Genomic DNA, 27,156 nt, shown 5'->3' with positions numbered 1-27,156 from the left:
CTCCGCTGTGTACTCCTATATAGTGTTTGCAACCACCGTAGATGGAGACGGATGGATGCACACTAATAGAAGAAAAAATGAGCTGCACTCAAATAAAAATATGTGTGAGGCAGTGACGCACACTGAGCGTCCTACAGCCAGACGTAGCTGCAGGACACACTACTCAGCGTGAGCTGCACTCACACACAGTCAGAGACCTCTCAGACAGCCGTGAACAGTGCAGCAAAGTGGACACTAGCACTGAAAGGCTGCAGAAAGGCTCCGCTGTCTACTACTAGTGTTTGCAACCAACGTATATGGATACGGATGGAAGCACACTAGATTGAAATTATTTAAAAAATGCAGCTCAAAAAATAAAAGATGTATGAGGCAGCAGTGATCACACTGGGTGGCCTACAGCCTGACGTGGCTGCAGGACCCACTCCACAGCGTGAGCTGCACTCACACAGCCCTTGCAGACAGCTGTGAACACTGCTGCTAGGGCAAAGAAGGCTACAGTGGTGGTTTATGTAGCCTGGGTAAAGCACTAGATGTTTGGTGGAATCGCTATTTCTAACTGTCCCTCACAGTCTTCTACAGCAGCCTGTCCCTAACTGAATTCACAGCAGAGTGACCAGAAATGGCGGCTGCGGTGGCTTTTATAGTGCATCATGACATCATTTCGGCAGCCAATCACAGCCATGCCAATAGTTAACATGCCTACATGCCTAACAGGATGTGCCCACACTTCGGAGGATTCCCATTGGCTTAATCAAAGCAAGCAGGCTCATAGCATGATGGGAACTTCCTATTCCGATTCCGATCCCGGAATCCGATATGAAAAAAGTATCGGAATTAAGTATCGGAATTCCGATACCGCTAATATCGGCCGATACCCGATACTTGCGGTATCGGAATGCTCAACACTATTTAGGACCCATTTCCCTTTCTTGGATGTATTACCTAGATGGTTGGCTCCAGTGCGCATGTCTGCGGTGTGTGCCCATGGAGCATTGCTGAGGCGCATCAGTGGCGTCTGCGGGTCAGTGACGTCACAGTGACGTCGTCTGAGACGCGACGCCGCGCTGTCGCCGGTGGTGATGCAGCTTCCGGGGCAGAACACCGGACACACGCGCCGCTTGATTGGAGCACCTGGTAACAGGATATATAACTCGGCCCCTTACACAACACAGTACGGCACCTTGAAAAAGAGGCGAAACGCGCGTCGGTGGCGGCGCTGCTTGTGGTCCTTGGCAGAGTTCAATATGGGTAAGCACTATGGCTTGGGATAGTGATTTTTTCAGGATGCGCACCTGTTAGGATCTCTCTTACCTTTATATCCCTCAAGTATGGCCCATATTTGTTACAGGCATTAAGCACTTTATTTTGTCAATTCTTAGGACTAACAAGCAGCAGATACTTATCTGATCCTTTATATATCTTCTGTCATTTATGTAACTGTCAGTACTACATGTTTAATAAACTTTGCTTATTATTTTTATGTTATTGGACTTGTACTCCCCTTTTTTTCTCTGTTTAATATGTTATGCTGGAGTGTCCATTTCCCATTGAGACGGCACTACATAGTGGGCGACTCTACTGGGATATACATTTGGTTCCGTATGGTTTTGTTTTATATACTTGCAAGGTGCTAGCGGTGCCCCAGATGCGTCGGTGACTTCCTACCCCCCATTGCCTTGTTTTTCCACTGAGCCCCCGCTGTCAGGTGGGAAAACAATTAGTATTTTTTTCTACCAGTGTGTGCTTACTTTATTCACGCATTTTGTGATCCCTCTTCAGTGACGGAAGTAATGACAGTACACTGTCCTTGTAGCGGGGATCATTCAGGGTGGCCACCCAGTAATCTGCACTGGTAACAGGCCATTCCACAGACACTGCAGCATGTGTTGGCTCACGTGTGCCAGGCTGCCCAGAGACCACGACAAGCTGTCCTCGGTTGGAGGTACATTGTCTGGGTACTCTGTATCTCCCAGCCATGTTCCAGTGACGAACGTGAGGTGATCTGAGTACCACGCTGCTATGATCAGTTTTTCCTCCTACCCATCCTCCACATCCTCATCATCATCCTCCCAAACTGTCACCTGGCTGTACAGTTGGTTACCTGGCCGTTGTTGGGACAGTAACCCACCTTCCGAGCCATGTGTGGATGATAGGCACGATAACTTTGTGAATTGGCTCTGCTCCTACTCCTGCTCTTCTTCCTATGGTGCCACCACATCAATTATGGGTGGAATTGTTTTTTCCAGCAGGTATATAAGTGGTATAGTAACGCTGATGACGGCGTCATCAGCTTTCTCCATATTGATGTAATATTTGAAGCGGCGCAAAATCACATACACGTCCCGCATGGAGGCCACACATTGGTGGTGAAATGGTGTTCTGCAAAGTGACTCACCTGTGCAGGCTGCAGCTGAAACTCCACTATTACCTGCTGCTTGCACAGTCTCTCCAGCATGGAGTTCCACCTTGTTGGCGCCATTTTGGAGGAGGAAATCTTTTTTCTTCTCCAGCAAGGTGGCGCCACATCTGTTCTGTCAAGGGAGTCTTCATTTTCTTTGCTGAGTTTCAAAGTTGCAATTCTTTCTTCTAGATCCCACACCTTTTCTTCTAAAAGGGTCAGTAGTCTACACTACTGGCAGGTGAAGTTGGATTCTTCTTTTGGTCCATCTGTGAACATGTACCACATGTTGCAGCTCGTCATGTAGGTTGTCACATCTGCTATGTTGCTCCTAGATCCTGTTGACGTGCTGTGTGTCTTCCTTCTTGTGTAATCTACTCAACCAGCCAAGCTTTCTTGCAATAATGCCTGTAAGGTGCACGGTTTGGCGATGCTTTCCAAGCAGCTGGTCCCGGCTGTACCCAACGATCTTTTTGCTGAGGGAGACTCTTCGCTTTTCCCAGAAGGCACCTGGAATGTGCAAATTGTCTTCCTCAAACTTCAATCCCCGATTTGACGATGCTTTCCAAACAGCTGGTCCCGCCTTTATCCAACGATCTTCTTGCTGAGGGAGACTTTGCTTTTCCCAGAAGGCACCTGGATTATGCAAATTGACCTCCTCAAGCTTCAATCCCCAATTTGGTGATGCTTTCCAAGCAGCTGGTCCCGGCTGTACCCAACAATCTTCTTGCTGAGGGAGACTCTTTGCATATCCCATGTGCCTTCTGGGAAAAACAAAGAGTCTCCCTCAGCAAGAAGATTGTTGGGTACAGCCGGGACCAGCTGCTTGGAAAACATCACCAAATTGGGGATTGAAGCTTGAGGAGGACAATTTGCATATTCCATGTGCCTTCTGGGAAAAACAAATTGTCCTCCTCAAGCGTCAATCCCCGGTTAGGTGCTGTTGCATTCCCACACCCTGGCACGCCACAAAGGAAAGACAAAGTCCAGTCTGTTGTGTGTGACATATACCAAATAGAACACTCATATTAGACTCCAGGGTTTCTTCTGATTCTGTAATCTCAGCTTCAGTTCCACGGTTCACACAAAAAAGTCCAGACTCCATGTTCATACTCAACAGTTCAACTTTACTAGAAAGCAGGGATCTTGATACAGCCATAACACAGTTCACATACATTGGCATTCCTTGAGCTTTTCCTGCCTTCTCTGACAACTTCCTTCCTGAAGACACTTGTATCCCTGTCTCTTCCAACAATCTCTGTCCCGCATATACTCCTTTCTCGCTTGCGGCGTCCGTGCCCCTATGTCCACCATCTTGCCCCCATTCCCTTTTCTGGTTTTTGTTGGAAAAGGGTAAGAGGCACATTCAGCTCTGCCTAGTCCCGGCCATTAGCCCCTGATCCCCTTTAGAATGGTTGCTTCAATAGATGGTGACCACTCGCACGCTGCTCAGCCTGGGGTTCCTCATTGCCTCAGCAATCTTCACCCCCAGGGCTATCTATCTGCCCTCTCTCACTGCTACATCAGTAGTCCTCACTAAATACGAAGTCTCACACTATCATTCACTGTTCTGTACTACACCCATCTCTAACTCCTCCTAAACTGGAACCCCTTATTAAACTAAGCTTATCCTGGCATTTCCATTTCCTACCTTTATTGTGCCCCACTAATCTGTTCCCAATATTGTCCTACTGCTACCCTTCTATTGTATGTTTTATATCTTTCACTACTCCTATACCAAGTAAATGTAAAGTACATACACAATATAATAACGTAAACATTCATAAAACTCTATGAAGCAGCTCATATTCCATGCCAACACTGTGTTATGGTATTGCAGCAAAGGACTAGGGTAGGAGGGGGAGAACTGACCCTGCACTGTGACTAGGCTGATACCCTACGATGGAGTGGGCGACCCATTCCTTGTGAATAGACCCACTGATGATCCTAGGCTAATCTCAAGCAAAGACCTATAGATCGGGGGAAGGGTCCCTGAAAGATCTAAGGACTGGGTACAAAAATGGGTCACCTCCTAATAGAAAACAAAGAGGAGACTGCAGAAACAAACTGAAAACAGAAACTAAGACTAGCAGAACCAGAGGTCCCAGAACTGCACTAATTAAACACACAGAGAGCAAGGCTCCAAGTCAGACTTCAAGCGGATTAACACTGTTGTCCAGCAAGGAATGGGAGACAGGTGTAGGATAATAAAGGGTGATACAATCACCTGACCCAAGACAAACCCAGCACCAGGGAAAAAAGACCAGCAGCCAGAACACTACAAGAAAATGGCGGATAGTCAGAATCTGTTCAGATTGTAACACACTGTATATAGGTGAGAGGCATATGGCGGCCTCTGTCACCCCCTTACAGTTGGACAACACAGCAGCAAATATAAAAAATAAAAAAACAATTGTGTTGTTCCTCTAAATGTATCAATAAGGTGCAATGTGCCAGCAGCATATGGAACTACACAATGAATCAGGGGTAAACAATAGAATAGAAAACCTGCACCAACCACACATCTGCTGTTTGATCCCCATCCACAGCTCCTGTGCGGTGTGGGATTAGTCCCCCAAACAGGAGTTTAAGAATAGCTTGCTGCTGTTTCCCCCTGGCTGTGCTGAAGATGGTGGTGCAGGTCTTCCTGTGACCAAATGAGGAGGCGGTGGAGGAAGTGAAGGTATGAGTAGGAGGCAACCTGGAGAGATAAACATCCAGCAATACTGGGTGGTGGTAGGATGTCAGGTAGAACGCCTTCCGCCTCTGTCCCAGCCACCACTACATTTACCTAGTGGGCAGTTAGGGAGATGTAACGTCCCTGGCCGAGCTTACTGGTCCACGTATCAGTGCAGAGTACACACAGAAGCTTAATGGAATGCACTCCCAGAGACAGGGGAATGTAGAGTACAGAGAGCAGGTTAAGGCTGTGTGCCCACGTTGCATTTTTGTAAGCGTTTCCGCAGCGCTTGAGCCGGATCAGACGCTGAAGAAACGCTTAAAAGAAGCTTCTCATTAAATTTAATGCATTTTTGGCTTTTTATGCCAATGCATGCGTTTTTTTACGTTCAGGAAATGCTTAGCGGCTAAAAATGCAGCATGCTCATTAATTTCCGCATTGCTCCACGTTTTTAGCTGTTTCCAATGTTCCCAGAAAACGCGCAGAAAAAAAATGCATCAAAAACGCGCGTTTTCTGGGAAGGAGTCCTGTTTTCTGAGCGTTTAAAAACGCTAACGTGGGCACATGGCCTAAAGGACAGTACTCCCAAAGGCAGGAGGGTGAAGAGTACACACAGCGTCTTAAATAACAGAGCTCTCATAGGAAGGGAGTTGCAGAGTACACATGACAGCATAAAGGACAGTGATCCCACAGATATGGGTGCAGAGTACACACGGCGGCTTAAAGGACAGTACTCTCACAGATAGGAGAGTGTAGAGTGCACACAGCAGCTTAAAGAACAGGACTCTCACAGACAGGAGATTTCAGAGTACACACAGGGGCTTAAAGGACAGTACTCCCACAGATATAGGTGCAGAGTACGCAGAGCAGCTTTTAGCACAGTACTCCCACAGATATAGGTGCAGAGTACGCAGAGCAGCTTTTAGTACAGTACTACCCCAGATATGGGTGCAGAGTACACAGAGTGGCTTTTAGTACAGTACTACCCCAGATATGGGTTGCAGAGTACACAGAGTGTTGTTGCAGAGTGCGCAGTCACTATCTGTCCCTCACTCCAGCTGCATCCTATCTCTACACTAATCAGAACAGAATGGCGGCTGACTCGTGATCTGGCCTTTATACAGGCCTGGTCACATGCTACGCCAGCAAATTACAGCTATGTCAATACTTGTAATTGCTGTGATGGCTTTGGAAGTGCCCACAGTCTAAAGGCTTGCTGATTGGCTGTGCTATAGGCTTTCAACAAGCTTTATTAGACAAAAAGAGTAGTATACAGAGGTATGGATGTCAAATGAGATACTATAAATAATAACATACCAAGCAAATTGTAGATATTATCCCACATTAATAAAAAATACCATGGACTGTAAAGGGACCAATTGTCAAAATTCACAAAGAAAGGGGAGGAAGAAAAACTTCCAAGACAACTCAAGGTCATAATATAAAATTGCTTTATTGGATTACAGGCAAGGAACAATAAAACATACTAAAATGCTGATAACTTGTCATAAAACATTAGGACACGATGGACCCTGTACTTGCTTGCACTTGCGCTCATCAGGTAATTTGGGACACGTGTTGTTACTGTGCGGGTATATGTGCCTTCTTTTCTATGGCCTATGTGCAGTCTTTGGGTACCGGTTTAATTATTTGGTCAGTGACATGGCAGTTTACCGCTTACCTACTTGTGTCCTTCTCATATCTTCTATGATTATTATAACATAAGCAGCAATTATGGTCCATCGTGTCCTTATGTTTTTAGACAAGTTATCAGCTTTTTAGTATGTTTTATTGTTCCTTGCCCTATAATCCAATAATGCAATTTTATATTATGACCTTGAGTTGTTGTCTTGGAAGTTTTTCTTCCTCCCCTTTCTTCAACAAGCTTTATTAGACTGGCAAACCCAAACAGGAAACTGGACAGACAGTAAATACACCGTGTTCGGCATTCGGTACCGCACACTAGGTGTCCAATACGAACCTCAGACTTTCCAGTTCGGGTTCACTCATCTCTAATGTCCAAGTCACTTTCATAGTATATGGGGGGAACGGTGCATTCCTTGCTCAGGAGTCATGTGTAGTCTGTGTCCTCCCATGATCCAGCCTGCTGACAGCCCACTCTATGGCATGTAGAGGCCGGATGCATTGGCACATCTCAGGGACATATGCTTCACCATCTAGAAATCCACAGAAAATCCAGGATGTGGGCATGTCTGACAAAGACTATTCAAACCACTGTGAGACAGTAAAGCTTTCTTTATTGGCAGCAAGTGGCTACAAGATTCAGTATATATCGTGTTGGTGTCTTCCCCGAGCCACAAAGAGTAACAAATAGGGGAAAAGGACATCAGGAAGAGAAACCTTCTATGTAACGTGCACATAATCAATAATGATGAAGACAGAAGAGCAGAACACAGAAAAGCAACACAAATTGTAAGTTCTCAGTCACAGGAACGAGATTTCATGAGAACAATTATCAATAGTGAGAAAGTGAAATGTGAGTAATGTGTCTGCTGTCTGGTGCCTGGAGGTTACATGAGATGGACGGGACTTCTGTACATGAGAAGAGGCGCCATCACCCTCCTGCTTATGGTGGATTACTACCAGTGTGGAGCCGCGACCAAAGAGATATTCAAACTATGGGGGAAAGCAGAATAATGAAATATAGGCACGTTCCCCATATTATATGTTATCATAGTGACCACCGCTTGTGTAACTATGATGGGCAGCTTGTCGCCAAAGGGTTTAAGAGCAAGAGCATCGCTCCAGGAAGGTAGTAGGACAATAGGAACCGAAGGTCTCAAGACGCCATGTTTGTTTGTTATAATGTGACTATAAAATGGCTACTTCTGTGTGAATGTTCTTATGTTTGTAAAGAGATGATCTCTAAATAAAAAAATTTCCCTTATTCTGAACATGAGTGCGGATTTTCTCCCGTGTGACACCTTTGATGATTAGTAAGAGCTGATTTATGTGCAAAACATTTCCCACATTCTGAACATGAATATGGCTTCTCTCCTGTGTGAATTCTCTCATGTATTAGAAGATATGATTTAGTTGTAAAGCATTTCCCACATTCTGAACATGAATATGGCTTCTCTCCTGTGTGAACTTTTTCATGTGCAACAAGATTTGATTTCTTTGAAAAACATTTTCCACATTCTGAACATGAATATGGCTTCTCTCCTGTGTGAATTCTCTCATGTGCAACAAGAGTTATTTTCTCTGAAAAACATTTCCCACATTCCGAACATGAATATGGCTTCTCTCCTGTGTGAATTCTCTCATGTACAACAAGACTTGATTTCATTGAGAAACATTTCCCACATTCTGAACATGAATATGGCTTCTCTCCTGTGTGAACTTTTTCATGTGCAACAAGACTTGATTTCATTGAAAAACATTTCCCACATTCTGAACATGAATATGGCTTCTCTCCTGTGTGAACTTTTTCATGTGCAACAAGACTTGATTTCTTTGAAAAACATTTCCCACATTCTGAACATGAATATGGCTTCTCTCCTGTGTGAATTTTCTCATGTGCAACAAGAGTTATTTTCTCTGAAAAACATTTCCCACATTCCGAACATGAATATGGCTTCTCTCCTGTGTGAATTCTCTCATGTACAACAAGACTTGATTTCTTTGAAAAACATTTCCCACATTCTGAACATGAATATGGCTTCTCTCCTGTGTGAACTTTTTCATGTGCAACAAGACTTGATTTCTTTGAAAAACATTTCCCACATTCTGAACATGAATATGGCTTCTCTCCTGTGTGAACTTTTTCATGTGCAACAAGACTTGATTTCTTTGAAAAACATTTCCCACATTCTGAACATGAATATGGCTTCTCTCCTGTGTGAACTTTTTCATGTGCAACAAGACTTGATTTCTTTGAAAAACATTTCCCACATTCTGAACATGAATATGGCTTCTCTCCTGTGTGAATTTTCTCATGTGCAACAAGAGTTATTTTCTCTGAAAAACATTTCCCACATTCCGAACATGAATATGGCTTCTCTCCTGTGTGAATTCTCTCATGTACAACAAGACTTGATTTCTTTGAAAAACATTTCCCACATTCTGAACATGAATATGGCTTCTCTCCTGTGTGAACTTTTTCATGTGCAACAAGACTTGATTTCTTTGAAAAACATTTCCCACATTCTGAACATGAATATGGCTTCTCTCCTGTGTGAACTTTTTCATGTTCAACAAGACTTGATTTCTTTGAAAAACATTTCCCACATTCTGAACATGAATATGGCTTCTCTCCTGTGTGAACTTTTTCATGTGCAACAAGATTTGATTTCATTGAAAAACATTTCCCACATTCTGAACATGAATATGGCTTCTCTCCTGTGTGAACTTTTTCATGTGCAACAAGATTTGATTTCTTTGAAAAACATTTCCCACATTCTGAACATGAATATGGCTTCTCTCCTGTGTGAACTTTTACATGTGCAACAAGACTTGATTTCATTGAAAAACATTTCCCACATTCTGAACATGAATATGGCTTCTCTCCTGTGTGATTTCTTTCATGACGACTAAGCTGTGATTTATTTACAAAATATTTCCCACATTCTGAAAATGAAAATGGCGTCTCTCCTGTGTGAACTTTTTCATGTGCAACAAGACTTGATTTCATTGAAAAACATTTCCCACATACTAAACATGAATATGGCTTCTCTCCTGTGTGAACTTTTTCATGTGCAACAAGATTTGATTTATTTACAAAATATTTCCCACATTCTGAACATGAAAATGGCTTCTCTCCTGTGTGAACTTTTTCATGTGCAACTGTCACGGGGGCTTAGTTCAACTAAGGCTGAAATACCCGGGGCCCCTGTGGTGTCCCTTTACTAGGGGAAACCCTGTCTGACCCTCAACCCAGGGTTTTTGCTGAAGATGCAAATGCCTGAGCCTCCGACCTTTCCTTATCTCCTGCTCAGCCCTGCACTTAACCCTCCACCCTCCACCCAGTGAGAAGTCACCACCAAAGCTCCCACACAAATAATGACAGACAGGGAGAACTTAAACTGCACTGCGCCGCACACACACAGGAATAGACAGTAATGTGAACAGGGCACAACTAAACACAAATATGGGAAGGAGAAAGGATAACGACGGATCATACGACACCAGATATGAATCTCTCTCTCTTGAACACCTCCACTCCAGACCGGAACCACTTGGTATGAAACACAAGCTATAATCGGCGACGCCCATATGCCAGCATGACTATTTAAAGACCGTGGGCGTGACTAACCATCCAACCTGGTCTCCAGCAGGATTAACCCCCGAGAGCCTGAAGATCAGGCCGGCGCCACCGAGGCTATAGTGGCTGGAGGTGGAACTACCTCTGCCTGCCGGATGCTGTGGTGTGAACAGCGTCCGACATGACAGTAACAAGACTTGATTTCATTGAAAAACATTTCCCACATTCTGAACATGAATATGGCTTCTCTCCTGTGTGAACTTTTTCATGTGCAACAAGATTTGATTTATTTGCAAAACATTTCCCACATTCTGAACATGAATATGGCTTCTCTCCTGTGTGCATTCTTTCATGACGACTAAGCTGTGATTTTTTTATAAAGCATTTCCCACATTCTGAACATGAATATGGCTTCTCCCCTGTTAGAGGGCTTTTATCTTCAGCATTTCTTCTGTGACTTTTGTTTTGTTTAACAGTCTGTGATGAATTTGGAGATAATTGTTCATTAAAATAAGATGATCGGTCTCTGCTGTGAACAGCTGGGGGTATATCTGAGATGTCTTCATGCTGTGTAGAAGTATCTTGTGTGATACTAGAATCTTCTGAGTTAAACTCTAAAGATATCAGCTGTCCCTTGAAGCTCCTGGTACAATCATCTGTCAAGAATAAAATGCATGTTATTATTTTTAAAGAACATAACCTAAAATATTATATTTGCATTTCCTGATGAAGATGAAGAGAATTTTCAACTTTCACCACGACAACGACCCTAAGCAACCTTGAAGTCACCATAAGAACGGCTTCACCACGAGAAGATGGAAGTTCTGGAATGGCCAAACTACAGCCCAAAACTGAATGTAGATGAAGAAGGCACTGTACACAGGAGACACCCCAGCAATCTGACAGATATGGAGGTTTTGCAAGGAAGAGCGGGCAAAGATAACCAATTGTAGATGTCTCTTGAGATAGACCCAGACCAGTATAGACTGAATTCTGCCAGAAATTCAAAGTTGACTGCAACAAAGTATCAGTGTAAGGCATCTTTCACATTTTCACATGTCCTGGACTCCTGATAGTTCCGAAATGGGAAAAAATAGTACCGGTGCTATCAGTGTCCACATGTAAAATCCGTGTGGCATCCTTGTGCACCATCAATGTGACACGTACTGGAATAGAATGCAGAACAGAAATGACAAACGTTTAGGTGTTAGATGTGCAAACAGAGGATAGACAGCTATAGAAATAGATAAAAGCTATATAATAGAAAGATTCAGTTGAAACCAGAAGTTTCCATCCACTATATATAAAGACACATCTGCATGTGTTTCTCAATATCTGACATTAAATCAGAATAAACCTTTCCCATCTTAAGACAATTAGGATTACCATAATTATTAATATTTGCCATAATAATGAGATAATGTTTTAAAGGGAATCTGTCAGCCTATTTTCCGCCTATCAGGTGCCGGCACCGCCATCAGGAGCTAATCTATAGCATTCTTTAATGCTGTAGATAAGCCCCCGATGAAACCTCATACCTCAAGATAGGACAACAGAGAAGGTGGAGGTGTTGGTCTGCTCCTATCACCCAAATGTACCTTTCAGGTTATCCCTTCTTTTGAGGGCCATGCTGTCAGACTCTACATCCCCTTCTCCATGCGACTGGCGGTGGGGTATCATCCTCCGGGCCCCTCGCATCAATTTCTGGATCACTTTGCCACGTGGTTTCCACATTTTTTCTCCTTTGACTTCCTCATCCTCATGAGAGACTTCAATATCCCTATTGCTCTCCCCCTCTCCATATCTATTACTCACCTTTTATCTTTAACCTCCTTCTTTGGCCTTTTTGCAGCTTACTAGCTCTCCTACGCATGAAGACGGAAACTCCCTCGACTTCGTCTTCTCCCAGCTTTGCTCAATGGTTGATTTCACAAACTCCCCTCTCCCACTCCGTGACCACAACCTTCTTTCATTCTCGGCTTATAACTGCCATTCCACTCAGGTCATTCCCACTTTCCACACTTATAGAAATATACAGGCCAACACCCAGAAACTTATGAAGAACTTGCAGTCATCATTGGCCCCTATCTCCTCCCTCTCGTGTCCTGATTCTTCACTGAAGCATTATAATGAGACGCTACCTGGATGAAGCTGCACCTCCTATAAATAGAACAATTCAGCACAGATGGCGACAACCCTGGCACACGCTGCAGACATGTTTCCTACAGCGGTGCTCCAGGTGTGCTGTACGTCTGTGGAGAAAATCCAATATACCTGAAGATTTCATCCATTATAAGTTTATGCTTAAAACATACAACACTGCCCTTCACCTAATTGAACACCCTCATCACTTCACTATCAATAACCCGAAACATCTCTTTGATACTTTTCATTCCCTATTCACCCAAAAGTGCAGGCCCCAACCACGGATCTCCGCGTTGATGATCTAGCTAGTTACTTCAAAGAAAAAATTGACCATATCCGACAGGAAATTTTCCCTCAACCCCCTCACACTATGCGCTGTCCCTCCCTCCCTGCATCTAGCTCACTCTCTTATTTTGAACCAGTCAGAGAAGAAAAAGTGATCAGGTTCCTTGTATCTTCTCGGCCTTCTACTTGCACAAGTGACCCTATTCCATCACATCTCCTCCAGTCCCTTTCCCCTTCTGTCACCACTCACCTAACTAAAATATTCAACCCCTCTCTCTCTTCCGGTATCTTCCCCTCCTCATTTAAGCATGCCATCATATATCCACTGCTTAAAAAACATCCCTTGACCAAAACTGTGCTGCTAACTATATACCTGTCTCTAATCTTCCCTTCATCTCTAAACTCCTGTAACGCCTGATCCACTCCCGTGTTATCCGCTATTTCTCAGATAACTCTCTTCTCGACCCTCTACAATCCGGTTTTCTCTCTTTATACTCTACTGAAACTGCCCTCACTAAATTCTCTAATGATCTACTAACAACTAAATCTAATGGTCACTACTCCATGCTAATTCTCCTGGACCTCTCTGCAGCATTCAACACTGTGGATCATCAGCTCCTCCTCACTATGCTCCGCTCCATCGGCCTCAAGGACACCGTTCTCTCCTGGTTCTCCTCCTATCTCTCTGACCGCTCCTTTACTTTATCTTTTGCTGGTTCCTCCTCCACTCATCTTCCCCTTACTGTTGGGGTTCCTCAATGATCGGTCCTAGACCCCCTCCTCTTCTCTTTGTATACAATTATACACCTCCTCTCCTGACAGTACACCTGCCTCTTTAGAAAACACCAGTGATTGTCTTACCGCTGTCTCCACCATCATATCCTCTCGCTATCTGAAACTGATCCGGTCAAAACCTGAACTCCTTGTGTTTCCTCCCTCTACTAACCTACCTATGCCCGACATTGCCATTTCCGTGTGTGGTTCTACCATTATTTCCCAGCAACATGCCTGCTGTCTTGGGGTCATGATTGATTCAGATCTTTCATTCACCCCCCACATCCGATCACTGGCTAGAACTTGTTATCTGCACCTCAAAAACATTTCTAGAATTCAAGCCTTTCTTACTTTCGACTCCGCAAAAACTCTTATTGTTTCTCGTATTCATTCTCGTTTGGACTATTGTAACTCTCCACTAATCGGTCTCCCTCTTACCAAACTCTCCCCTCTAAAAACCGTCCTTAATGCTGCAGCCAGGATCATATTCCTCACCAACCACTACATGGATACCGCTACCATGTGCCAGTCATTACACTGGTTACCCATCCACTCCAGAACTCAGTATAAACTTATTACCCTCACCCACAAAGCCCTCCATGGCTCAGCACCACCCTACATCTCCTCCCTCATCTCAGTCTACCCTACCCATGCCCTCCATTCTGCTAATGATCTGAAGTTAATATCCTCAATCAGAACCTCCCACTCCTGTCTCAAAGACTTTTCACGTGCTGCGCCAATTTTTTGGAATGCACTACCCAGGTTAAGTTGATTAATCCGTAATACCCACAGTTTTAAGCGTGCCCTAAAAACACATTTCTTCAGTCTCGCCTACCGTCTTAGTACATTAATCTAATTATCCCTGTGTAGCCCATTCAATATTTTTACCATAACCAGGTTCTTCATACCATGTTCTCACATGTTTTAAGCATTTAATAGCCCTGTGTATATACTGCTACTTATTCTGGCTGATAACCGGTTCATGCAGCATTACATGAACACCTGATTTCTTAAATTATGGCTGGTCTGAACAATGAAGGCAATTGTTGACATCCACTTCTCGTGTCTCCCCTATTTCCTCATAGACTGTAAGTTTGCAAGCAGCAGGGCCCTCATTCCTCTTGGAATCTGTTGATTTATGTGATTATTGTAATGCTGTAATGTCTTTTGTCTGTGGAATATGTTGGCGCTATAGGAATAAAGTATTATTATTACTAATAATAATAAATATTAATAATTATGGTAATCCTAATTTACTTAAAATGGGAAAAGTTTATTCTGATTTCATGTCAGATATTGAGAAAAACATGTAGATCTGTCTTTTTATATAGTGGATGGAAACGTCAGGTTTCAACTGTAGATAGATAGATAGATAGATAGAAATATGTCGGTGAGATATATAATCAGTGCCTTGTGTGTGTAGTTTTCTGAATTGTATTTCGGTAATAAATAAGGTAAGGTTACTGCAGTTCAAAGCCTCCGGGTCACATGAGAGCAGCACTGGCAGTTGTGTACTGGGATAACCTTACTGACCTCACCGCTCGTCACGGCAGCCGGGTTCTCCCGGAGTGCAGCGTTACAACCAGCAGCGACTGTTGCTCCAGTCTATTGAGCTTTGTTCTCTGAACGGGGCTCCATACACTGGACAAAGAAGACCTGGATCGTCGTGGGACTTCCATTTGTGTTATGACAGACTGGTGTGGATTATTTTTTATTAAATAAATGTGCTAAAGAGGGAATTTATCAGAGAGTGATTTTTACAAATGAAACACTTTTTTGTAAATAGTTTAGACTTAGGGGTTAGTAATGGGGGTGTCTGACAGATGCCTCTCCGTTACTAACCCATAGGTTTGATGTCACCTGACATTACACAGCTGACATTAACCCCATAAACCATTAGTCCGATTGCCACCTCACAATGGCAGCTGGGAAGAGCCGATCTTAAGCGTCAGAATTGGCGTATCTAATGGATGTGCCATTTCTGGTGCGGCTGTTATGGCCTTCCTGGAAATCATGGGGTACTACATGAGGCTAATTCCAAACTTTGCCACGGTGGCCAAACCCGTGATCAACCTCACTAAGGGGATAAAATTAGGGGTGGCCAAATGGGCGTCGGAGGTGGAAAAGGCCTTTCAAAAACTGAAAGTGGCTCTGTGTCTTGAAGAAATTTGTACTCCAAATGGATGTTAGATTAGGAGAGTTCCTCTCTCAGGAGATACACGGAGAGGAGAATCCTGTTCTCTACCTGAGTTGTAATCTGTAAGCATGTGAGAAAAATGATTCCATTGGAGAAAAGGAATGCCTGTCCATAAAGTGGGCGATGGACACATTGCGATACTATCTCTTAGGGTGAGAATTTAAATTAGTGTCTGATCATGGTCCACTCAGGTGGATGAGAAAGAAAAAGAGGAAAAATGCTTGTGCTACCCACTAATTTCTAGCCCTGCAGGATGTCCATTTTCAAGTAAAACATAGAGTCGGGAGTTACATGGTAATGCCAATGCCCTCTCGAGAATCCTGTGTCTGCAAGATGTCAAGCCTATGGCTTTAGGCAGAGGGGGGAGGTATGTAAGGATGCTTGTTAAACACAGTGGATGGGAGATAAACCTGGAGTAACCTGGCCATGAAAGGTTCATTATGAGCAGGTGAACGGCTGCTCACCATATCGCAACCCCTGGGTGTGGTTCACTTGGTAAAATGAGACCTGTTTGCCTCACACATTGTAGCATGTGTAGAGGTGTGTAGATTGTGTGCCTCTGCTGAAAGACTAAGAAACTAGACTATTGTATGGATGGACTTTTTGCTTTATCTTGTACTTTGAGCCGGACAAGGTCTGTATTTGAGTTTCCTGTGATGTGGTTTATGAGACTTTTAAATAGAAACATTTCCTGTGATACCTCATATCACTCCCAAGTGAGTAGCACTGTTATATTTGGTGTTATAAATGTGGGCAATGTTCCCAGGGAACATGTGTGACTGCTACAGTGGTAGCTGTGACTGCAATACAGACTGATAATAAAAGTGTTAGTCTTGGACATGTTAGTGTCCAAGGTGGATGTAGGGAAAACCTGCTTTGAATGTTGTGTGTGAAGCAGACTTCAAGATAGTAGTTTGCATAAAAAACTGGAGTCTGTAATGAGAAAGTAAGTTAATGTGTATGCACAATGTAAATGCATATTAACACACGACTATTACACAGAGAAAACAAAAACAAAACACAAATATCCTAAAATAAAAAAATAAACTGCAAAAAATGTATGAAGGTAGTAATAATAATAAAGGTATTTAGTAAACATAGTTTTGATCAAAAGAATGTACAAGCCATCCCGCCACATCAAGCCTAGCTCTTGTATTAAAACCTTTCCACTTGTCAATTGACGTAAATGTGAACAAGGATCGAAGGACTGAACCACCAGTAAAAGCCAGGATGGATTTTCCAGCTCAGAAACAAGGCGTTCACATCCTTATATGCACAGGATGCACATTGAACTGAATAAAAAACTGTAGTCTGAACTGAAAAAGTAAGTTAATGTGTATGCACAGTGTAAATGCATATTAACACACGACTCTTGATCAAAATTATGTTTACTAAAAACCCTTTCTACCTTCATGCATTTTTTGCATTTTACTTTTTTATTTTAGGATATTTGTGTTTTGTTTTCTCTGTGTAATGGTCGTGTGTCGTGACTGCAGACCAAAGGGGGCTGTAAGTGAGAGACACTGGCATGGCATGCAGTCGCCCATGGAAACTGGAAAAGGTGAAGTCAGGCATGTTTAGGGGACTGTGATACAAAGCTGTGTCCTATGACGTGATATTGACTGGTGTGAACTGAACACTAATATTATTTGCACTTGTGTAAATTGGACTTTAATACTGTTAGGAAACACATTAAAGGGACTTTTGTGTCTGAACTTTGTGGGTCACTGCCTCTTCACTGCGTAATGCTGCTACCGCTGCCTTACATATGGTGGAGAATACAGGCAGTGTGAATTGAGGCATACCCCAGAGAGTGCTGCAGATCATTGTACAGGTCTGCTGGAGAAATGGAGGAACTTTTAGAGCATTTTGTGCTCAGTCAGCAGTCGCAGCAAGAGGTTCTGCAGCAGCAGCAAGAGGCACTGCAGTTTCAGTGGTCGCAGCAAGAGGTTCTGCAGCAGCAGGTGCTGCAGTTACAGCTGGAGCAGCAAGAGGCGCTGCAATGGAAGCTCCCACAGCTTCAGCTGAGTAAAAAGGAGAACCCTAAGGTAAGGGGTGATCATTGGGTGTACCAGTGGTCCTGTGTAGTCTCGGCCCGCCAGGTCTCATGCAAATGACTTGCTGCAGTTGTGGGAGGAGTGGCTCCAGTCTGAGTTTTTTTCCCCAATCGAGATGATGGAGAGTTGTGGTCGATCGGATTGTGCGGCCTCTGCCGGCCGCCATGCAGCATTGGGTTGGGCAAAGGGAGCTGGGCAATCTGGATCTGCTGGTAGGATTGATTGAGTGGTATAAATCCACTCAGGATGTGGTACCAGAGCCTGGAAATGGGGCTAGTAACTGTTCTGTGCCATCTGAGCCCATTGACTGCAGGTATACGCACCATGTCTAGATATATGTCCAGTCAGTCTGTATCACCACTGCGAGCACTGCCGACAGCGTGCAGCGACTATGCCAGGTGCTTGTGAATGGGTGCCACACAGAGGCTCTCCTGGACACGGGGAGCAGAGTGACTTTGGTCCATAGGTCCCTTGCTGCTGGGGACAACTCCAAAGGATGGAAGGTGAAGGTGGTGGATATCCATGGGGAAATCCAGGAGTACCCAACCGCTGAGGTCAATTTTTCTACACTATCTAGGGACATTAAACATGTGGTGGGAGTGATGAAGATCCTTCCATATGGGACTGTGTTGGTGAGCAACTTGTCCCTGTTTTTGTCGCTGTGGGAGACCAGGGTCAACCCTCTCATAGTAAAGGTTGTGCCAGGAATCGAACCCGGAGATGTTGAGATACCTGCCATAGGGGTCGCCAACCTAGGGACAGAGTGTAATCACGATAGGCTCCCCCTAAAGGTATTGGCAGGGCAGGATGAAAATGTTGTTTCGGGTGCAGAACCCAAAGATGTCAAGTCAGAGATATCTACCACAGGGGTCGCCAGCTTAGGGACAGAGTGTAACCCCAACAGGCTTCCCCTAGAGCAGGGATCCCTAACCTGTAGCTCGGGAGCCACATGTGGCTCGCGGTCCCATGAATTGTAGCTCGCGACTGTCTGCCAGCTTGGTGCATTAGGTCCAGGTCTAGCAAACAGGTATGAAGAGTACATCTCAAAATGGTGAATGTTGTGAGTAGCCCTGCACAGAAGAGCAGATGTGGATGCACATTTACTGGTCTTAGGGGTTTAGATATGTTTTAGGTATGGTACGCTGGAGGATGGTACTACCTGTTAGAGGAGGTGCTCAAAGCTGGATGTGACTGTGTTGGGAGTCCTTGATGAGAGAATACTGAATGGGGGTATTGTGGGAACCCCTGGATTTCAGTGTACTGCTTTGGAGTGATTTCTGTGGAAAAGCTTAGGTTATCATACCTGTAATGGGGGCTTTGGTTGACACTACTTTGAAGGAGATGGGAGCTGGATGTGGCTCACGCCCCTCTCTCAGTGCTGAATGTGGCTCGAGACCCTCTCTCTAAGCTGAATGTGGCTCTCAAGGTCAGAAAGGTTGGGGACCACTGCCCTAGAGGTTGTGGCAGTAGAGGGCATGGAGACTCCACTGAACCCAGAGCTGGAAATGTCCCCTGGTAAGTTCGTGGCAGCTCAGTTCCAGGGTCCCACGAAGAGAAACTGGTGTGTGTAAAAACTGCAGGTTTAAAAAGAACGCCGGGAAGAACCGGGAGTGTGTGGTCGCAGAGGTGACTGGGGACGTGCGCATGAGGAATCTTCTGGCACCGGCCAACGATGTGGCCTTGGGTCAGAGTGAAATAGATAGAGTGCTCGTTAGACAGCAGTGTCGGGAAGATCTGGTTTGGGTGCGACGTAATAAAGATGGATGCTCGGATTTGATGGGTCGAACCACGGCGTTTCAGCATGATATAGTCACCGAGGCACGGGTAAGGGTACGGAACAAATGATACCAAAGGCCCGAAGGTGAGTACTTAGGTGACAGGATGAGATGCGGGGTTACTGAATCCAAAATAAACACGGTCGAGGCCACCCAAAACTGGTCCAAATCTAGTTAAACGTGAAAGTGAGCGTGGCGTCTGCATAGGAAAACGGAAAAGTGGGTGGTCCCGTAATGAAGTATAGAAGAGAAATGCAAAGGGGAGGGATGCATGTGTTGATCGACTGTTCTGGACCCTACTTTGGTTTCAAAGTGCAGTGTCGGGCGGGGATGTCACAGGGGCATGCGGATGCCCTGTCTCGCGTCCATGTGGGGTGTCAAGTATTCAACCCCAAAGGTTTGAACAGTGGAGGGGTATATGTGAGGCAGTGACCCCTGTTACAGCTAGGGGGTGCTGTATGTTCTCCCCAGGATATGCACGGAGGCATATTGAGGCTATGGGAATGCATTGCGGTCACAGGCGTAGCTGGGATTGCAATGGTGAAGCAGTGACCGAAGTCACAGGTAGGGTTTGCTGTGTAGTCTCCTCAGGATATACACGGAGGTGTATGAAGGCCATAGGTGTCCATGGCAGTCACAGGCGTAACTGTAACTGCAATACAGACTGATAATAAAAGTGTTAGTCTTGAACATGTTAGTGTCCAAGGCAGATGTAGGGAAAACCTGCTCTGGATGTTGTGTGTGAAACAGGCTGCAGGATAGTAGTTTGTGCAGTCTGTTCCATTCTGGACCCAGGTTTTCCATGTGGCTGGAAGCCACACTTTGCTATGTTAAAAACCCTGAAGGAAAGGGTTAGGTGTTGCTTAATGAGTCTCAGGTGTGTCAGGGCCAGAGAGAGGCCTGACAACCCACAGCATACACAGTGGTTCTGCCGTCCACGATGACTGGTCATGGATGTGGACAGGTCTTGTGCCCAGAGGTGAACCGGAGGTAGACTTCCTGTGCTCGAAGGAAGGACTGGCATGTGTCACAGCTGCAGACAGGAGGATGTCAAGGTCTGTGTACGGCTGTGAAGAGAGACTGTGATACAGTGGTGCACAACACCCATGTGAACTAGTCAGAGGTGGGGTAGCGGGTGTCGTGACTGCAGACCAAAGGGGGCTGTAAGTGAGAGACATGGCATGGCAAGCAGTCACCCATGGAAACTGGACAAGGTGAAATTCGGCATGTTTAGGGACTGTGATACAAAGCCGTGTCCTATGAAGTGCTATTGACTGGTGTGAACTAAACACTATTATTATTTGCACTTGTGTAAATTGGACTTTAATGTTGTGAGGAAACACATCAAAGGGACTTTTGTGTTTGTAGGTCACTGCCTCTTCATTGCGTACCATGCTACCGCTGCCTCACAATGTGTAGTGATGATTTTGACTCCATGGGTGTTCTCCAGAAACAAGCAGCAGTGTATGTTGCTGATTGAAAATAGCAAATCTGCCATTGAAGTGCCCATTAAATTGTAGTGCCCAGACATTGAGCCCAGATAATACTTCTGGTGATATGCACCCTCATTGCTATAGAAATACCAAACATGTGGACACTAAATGTGGTTTAGGCACACTGTGGGGCTCAGAAGGGAATGGGGCATTTGGATTTGGGAGCTCAGAATTTGCTGGATTTTTGGGGAGAGGTGAGGAGCCATAGTGCTTTTCCAGATCCTTTGTGCTACCTGTAATGTGGAAGCCCCCTATATTTAAGGACACTGCCCTCTCCTGGTTCTCATACTATCTTTCTGACCACTCCTTCAGTGTTTTGTTCATTGGTTCCACTTCATCTCCTCTTCCTCTCACTTTTGGGGTACCTCAGGGCTCAGTCCTTGGCCCCCTTTTCTTCTCTCTCTACACGGCCCCGATTGGACAGACCATCAGCAGATTTGGCTTTCAGTACCATCTTTATGCTGATGGCACACAACTATACACGTCTTCCCCTGATCTTACCCCTGCTGTACTACAACGCCAGTGACTCTCTGTCCGCAGTCTCCAACATCATGTCCGTTCTCTATCTGAAACTCAACTTCTCCAAAACGGAATTTCTTCTGCACTTGCAGTCTACTAACCTCCCTAAATCTGACATTTCCCTCTCTGTGGGTGGCACCATAATAACACCCCGGCAGCAGGGCCGCTATCTGGGTGTTACGTTTGACACAAATCTCTCCTTCACCTCCCATATACAATCTCTTGCCCGCTCTTGCCCTTTACACCTAAAGAACATCTCTAGAATCCGCCCTTTTCTCACCATGCAAACAGAAACCCTCACTGTCACCTTGATCCACTCCCGCCTGGATTACTGCAGCACTCTATTAATTGGCCTTCCCCTCACTCGACTTTCCCCTCTCCAGTCCATCCTTAATGCAGCAGCCAGGGTCGTCCATCTGGCTAATCAGTACTCGGACGCGTCCGCTCTTTGCCAGTCCTTACACTGGCACCCACAAAGTTCTTCACAGTGCTGCACCTCCTCCCTCTTTTCTGTTTATCGGCCTAGCCAATCGCTGTGCTCTGCAAACGACTTTCGACTAACCTCTACACTAATCTGTACCTCCCACTCCCGACTCCAAGACTTCTCCCACGCTGTACCAATCCTCTGGAAAGCTCTATCCGGACTATCCACAATCTTCCAGGTCTAGATCAACCAAAGGCACGGAGACAACTAATATGTTTCCTACTAGGGGAAATCAGGTGGTAAAACGGAAGTTCATACTCCCTAATAAACAAGATAAAAGGGATAGGAAGACTAATCTTGAGGTAATTAACCTGTCAAAACACGTTCTTACTGTGGCTCAACTTGAGGTGCTCTCCAGAGACCTCACCTTCTCCCCCACTAACAACTATGACTCTTTTACAGCCATAAAAGATTTATATCTATTTTCTAGAAAACTGATTCTTAAGAAGCTGTATGTGAAGGGAAACAGTGACCAACATTAGGCTGATGTTATGGAGGAGGAGGCATTGCAGGCCCTGGAGGAGCTACTCAATGAACAAAATTTGGCATCACAAGGTATGTTCCCACAGTCCCTCTATCCACGTTCCACTCGCTTTCCCCCCTTGTCATTATGTCTGGCTGTTGACATCTTCACGAAACTAGTCATGGAAGACTTTAAATGTATCTCCCACAAATGGAGACTGGATAACCTCACGGCTGTACAGCTTGCAGCCTTGAGATAATTACAGTCCCTTGAGGACGTTGTTATAAAACCGGCAGACAAGGGGGGAAACGTAGTGATTTGGCCACAAGAAATGTATGAGAGGGAGGCGTTTAGACAGTTGAAAGATAAAAAGATCTACCTCAAGTTAGACTGCAATCCCCTGAGAGCCTTTTCGGCAGAGTTAGAAATGATCCTCAATAAAGCTTTCGAAAAGGGTGTGATGCCTAAAAAAAATCTATGATGGACTGCTAACCAGCTGCCCCAAAATACCCACTATATATTTTACGCCAAAAATACACAAAAACACGGCTGAACCACCGGGGCGCTCTATTGTGGCGGGCATAGGAGGGCTATGCGAGCCGGTTTGCTAATTTATTATCTCAAACCTTTGGTTGAGGCTCTGCCCTCCTATGCCTGTGACACAATGGACGCTCTTGCCAGAATTGACGGCATGACTCTGGCCCATGATATGTTACTAGTGACTGTGGATGTTGAGTCGCTGTATACATGTATTCAGCATCAACACAGTCTGGAGGCATGCCGTTTCTTTTCGGATAACAGCAACTGGGATGGCCCTCTCTGTGAGCTCATTCTCAAACTTTTACAGTATATTTTGACTCACAATTTTTTTGTTTTTAGGGAACGTTTCTATTTGCAGCAGTGTGGCAATGCGATGGGGGTGTCCTTGTGAAGTACAGTATTCAGATGTACGGGACATCTTTTTCTCCGGGATCCATTTTTGTGCTTGTGACGCCATCTTGTTGTTTATGAGTTAAATTTTGTAACTTAGCTAGATGAAAGTTCACGGCTGTTATGAAACCAGAGTGTTCCAGCTTGTACAAGAATTTGAGATATGAGATGAGACCCTAAAAGAATGTGCTATTGTTCTATACTCTACGTCACGTAACTAGGGACATATTCCGATTTTCTTGCAATACTATTGGCTTAAATGTAGAACGATTTTATTGGTAGTTGAGAACCTTGCATAATTAAGCAAAAGATTATAAAAGATGTGACTAAAATAAAGGGGCTTAGTGATCTGCCTGGATCCTCCCGTACAGAGACCCCCGTCTCCGTGTGGTCATTCCCAGTTGCTAGCAACGCCCTGTGAACTAATTTGGAAATCACTGGATCAACCGTGAAGGGTTAATTTAGCCCTCCCTAAATAGCTACCCTGACAGTTTGGCGCCCAACGTGCGGCCCCCGAACAGGGACGCCTCTGCCCCCGGAGGACAACAAGACAAAGGACCCTCGGAGCGGACACAGGTGCTGGAAAATTGGGACTGATCACCCCCCCACGACAACCACAGTAAGTTGGCAGTTATGCTGTTCAGACTGACCGTTGGTGTGGTTTTCCTGTGCTTGTTGCTGCAAAGAGGATCTGAGGTTTGTCCACGTGTTGGGGTGATTCATGGGTGGAATCATATAGAGGTGTAGTCCCGTTGGGGGCCCAGTGCTCAAACCGTACCTCATAAGGGACGGACACCCCGGATTGACCAGTGATTGTGGCTCTCTTTATAGTCAAAATATCCTGAATTCCTGAATTCACTGTTAGTAATCAGGATGGTCATGTGATCGAAGATGGGTAGGATACGTAACTCAGGTATATATAGATATATATATATAACCAGAGGTGTCCGGAGGGATAGTCTGAGACGCCCTCCTCCTTTCACTGAGTACCGCGAATTTTCGGTAATGCCAGAGGGGGATTATTGACCCGGTGGAACAAACTGAGACGGCCGCTCCAGTATTGTGCACAATTGAAGTAAGGGTATTTAGCTCTAAATGAGAGAATCTGTGGAAGGAAAAGAAGAATTTTGTGGCTTGGCACATGTATAATACAAAATAAAATTGTGGTACCGTGTTAGCCAGAAAAATAGATGTAATTATTCAAGGTGTGATACCTTTATTGGCTAACCAGAGAAGTTATATTTGCAAGCAAGCTTTCAGGGCTCAGGTGGCCCCTTCATCAGGCTAGATTACAAGTGAATCACTGAGAAAAGATGGCAACATTTAAATAGGAATTACAACAGGACATGAGATGATGCTAGCTACAGACAGGCCAAGGAAATCAAATTAAGGTTTTTGTTACACATGCAGATGAGGACCAAGTGTTCTATTAGAAATCTGAAGACCTTCTTGTGGAGGTGTGAACTGTGTCTATGTAATGAGTCATGAACCCAGGTGTCAAATTCAGTCCTATTGTTGGCGATTGGAGCATATTTATAAATTTAAACTCCCAAATCTTCCTTTCTCTGTCACTATTAAAAAAAAAAATGACCTTTCAATATTAGGACTTTTAGATCTGCCAAGCTGTGTTCAGGTCTAGAGAAGTGTATCCCTACAGGTGTGTCCAGCTCAGTCTTTATCGTATGTCTGTGCAGATTCATCCTTGTTTGTAGCTTTTGCTTAGTTTCCCCGATGTATGTCCCTGCATTGCACCTTGTACACTGTGTCATGTAAACGACATTGAAGGATGGACATGAGAAAGAGTCCATGATCTTTATCTGTTGGTGATATGTGGGTGCAGGTCTTACATTTCTTACTGTTACAGGGGACTGTGCCTGTCTCTGAAGGTGATGCGAGTGCACTTCTGACAAGGATATTCCTTAGGTTGGGAGACTGTTTGTAGGAGAGCAGTGGCAGTTCCGGGAATATTGCTTTCAGTCTGTGGTCTCTGTGGAATATGGGTTGGAGGTCAGCGATGTTTTTCTGAGTGATAGTAGTTGTAGTTTTCCATCCTCATTGTCTGAACAGATCCGAATGTACCTTAGAGCTTGACTGTGGATTCCAGAAAATGGATTTGGGATTTTGAAGAGTTGAGGGTGAGTTTGATGGTTGGGTGGAACTTGTTGCACATGAATTGTGCGACGAAGGTGTTAGGAAGAACAGAGGAAGTGAATTCTGTTACTGCTATGTTGAAGAAGGAAAATTGTCTATTATGACAGGGACGGGATGTTTTGTGGTTCAAGAAAGTGACTATGGTGTGAGGAAGCGATTGATTAAGAAGGAATAAGATTGAGACTAATGTGTCAGGCAAATAGTTAAAAGTGATGATTTGAAAAAAGAGGTCTCCCGTACAAAGAAAAAAAAAAAAAAAAGGTTTTCGGAAGACTTTAACCCGCTCTGTTCTGCAGAGAAAGGAAGAGGAAAAAAAAAAAAAAAAGAGCAAGCTAGCAGCCAGCAGTTGCTCCAGCCCCCACCATTGTGCCCAGCGCAGCTGCGAGTATATAGTCCCTTATCAGTATCAGTGTGTCCTTCAGCCCACACAGCAAGCTCTGGCCCCCCATCAGACTTCAGCTACTGGGAACCCTGCTCCTCAGCCCCTCCCTGCTAATTCTGGCACTGAGCCAGACTCGGACACTTAATGTTATGCAAGGCTTAGGTCGAAGGAGGCTGACAAAACCCGGGCCCCTGCGGAGTCCCTCAAACTAGGGAAAACCCTGTCTGACCCTCAACCCAGGGTTTTTGCTAAATGTGCAAATGCCTGAGCCTCCAGCCTCTCCTTATCTCCTGCTCAGCCCTAAGCTGAACCCTCCACCCTCCACCCAGTGAGTTGTCAAACCACCAAAACCCACACAGTAATGACAGACAGGGAGAACTCAAACCACACCGCGCCGCAACCACAAAGGACAATACTATAATGTGAACAGGGCAAAACAAAGCACAAATATAGGAAGACGAAAAGGTAACAACGGATCATACGACACCAGCTATGAATTTCTCTCTCCAACACCTCCACTCCAGACCGGAACCACTTGGCACAAAACACAAGCTATAATCGGCGACGCCCACAGGCCAGCACGACTATTTAAAGACCGTGGGCGTGACCAAACATCCCACCTGATTTCCAGCTAGATTAACCCCAGATAACCTGAGTAAAATCAAGCCGGCGCCACTGAGGCTATAGTGGACGGAGATGGAACTACCGCTGCCTGCCAGACGCTGTGGTGTGAACAGCGTCCGATATGACAGTACCCCGTCTTCTACGAGGGACCCCAGGGCCCTCAAGACTCATAGGACCCGGCTTGTCCGGATGACGGCGGTGAAAGGAACTGACCAGCCGATCCGCATGTATGTCTGAGGCTGGAACCCAAGACCTCTCCTCCGGACCATACCCCCGCCAGTGCACCAAATACTGAAGAGTACGGCGCAGTACTCGAGAGTCCACCACTTTGGAGACTTCAAACTCTAAATCGCCATCCACCATGACTGGAGGTGGCATCGGCGTTGTGTCCACAGAGCCTACCACCTTTTTCAATAAAGACCTGTGAAACACGTTGTGTATCTTGTATACCGCAGGAAGCTCCAACCGAAAAGCAACCGGGTTTATGATGGCAGCAATCTTAAAAGGGCCAATAAACCTTGGACCCAATTTCAATGATGGAATTTTGAGTTTTATGTTTTTAGTAGCTAACCACA

General features: G+C 44.9%; 1 pseudogene; it reads right to left on the bottom strand.

The window, feature by feature from the left end:
- Nucleotides 1–7,325: 7,325 nt before the first annotated feature.
- The window catches only part of LOC141053970 (uncharacterized), a 122,906-nt pseudogene continuing 103,075 nt past the window's right edge, over nucleotides 7,326–27,156 (bottom strand).

Source organism: Dendrobates tinctorius, unplaced genomic scaffold, assembly GCF_039654945.1.
Source record: "Dendrobates tinctorius isolate UK_male_01 unplaced genomic scaffold, ASM3965494v1 ptg000173l, whole genome shotgun sequence".
In the NCBI taxonomy this organism is placed as follows: domain Eukaryota; kingdom Metazoa; phylum Chordata; class Amphibia; order Anura; family Dendrobatidae; genus Dendrobates; species Dendrobates tinctorius.
Note: the sequence above shows the minus strand (reverse complement) of the source record. Positions and strands in the feature narration are given on the sequence as shown.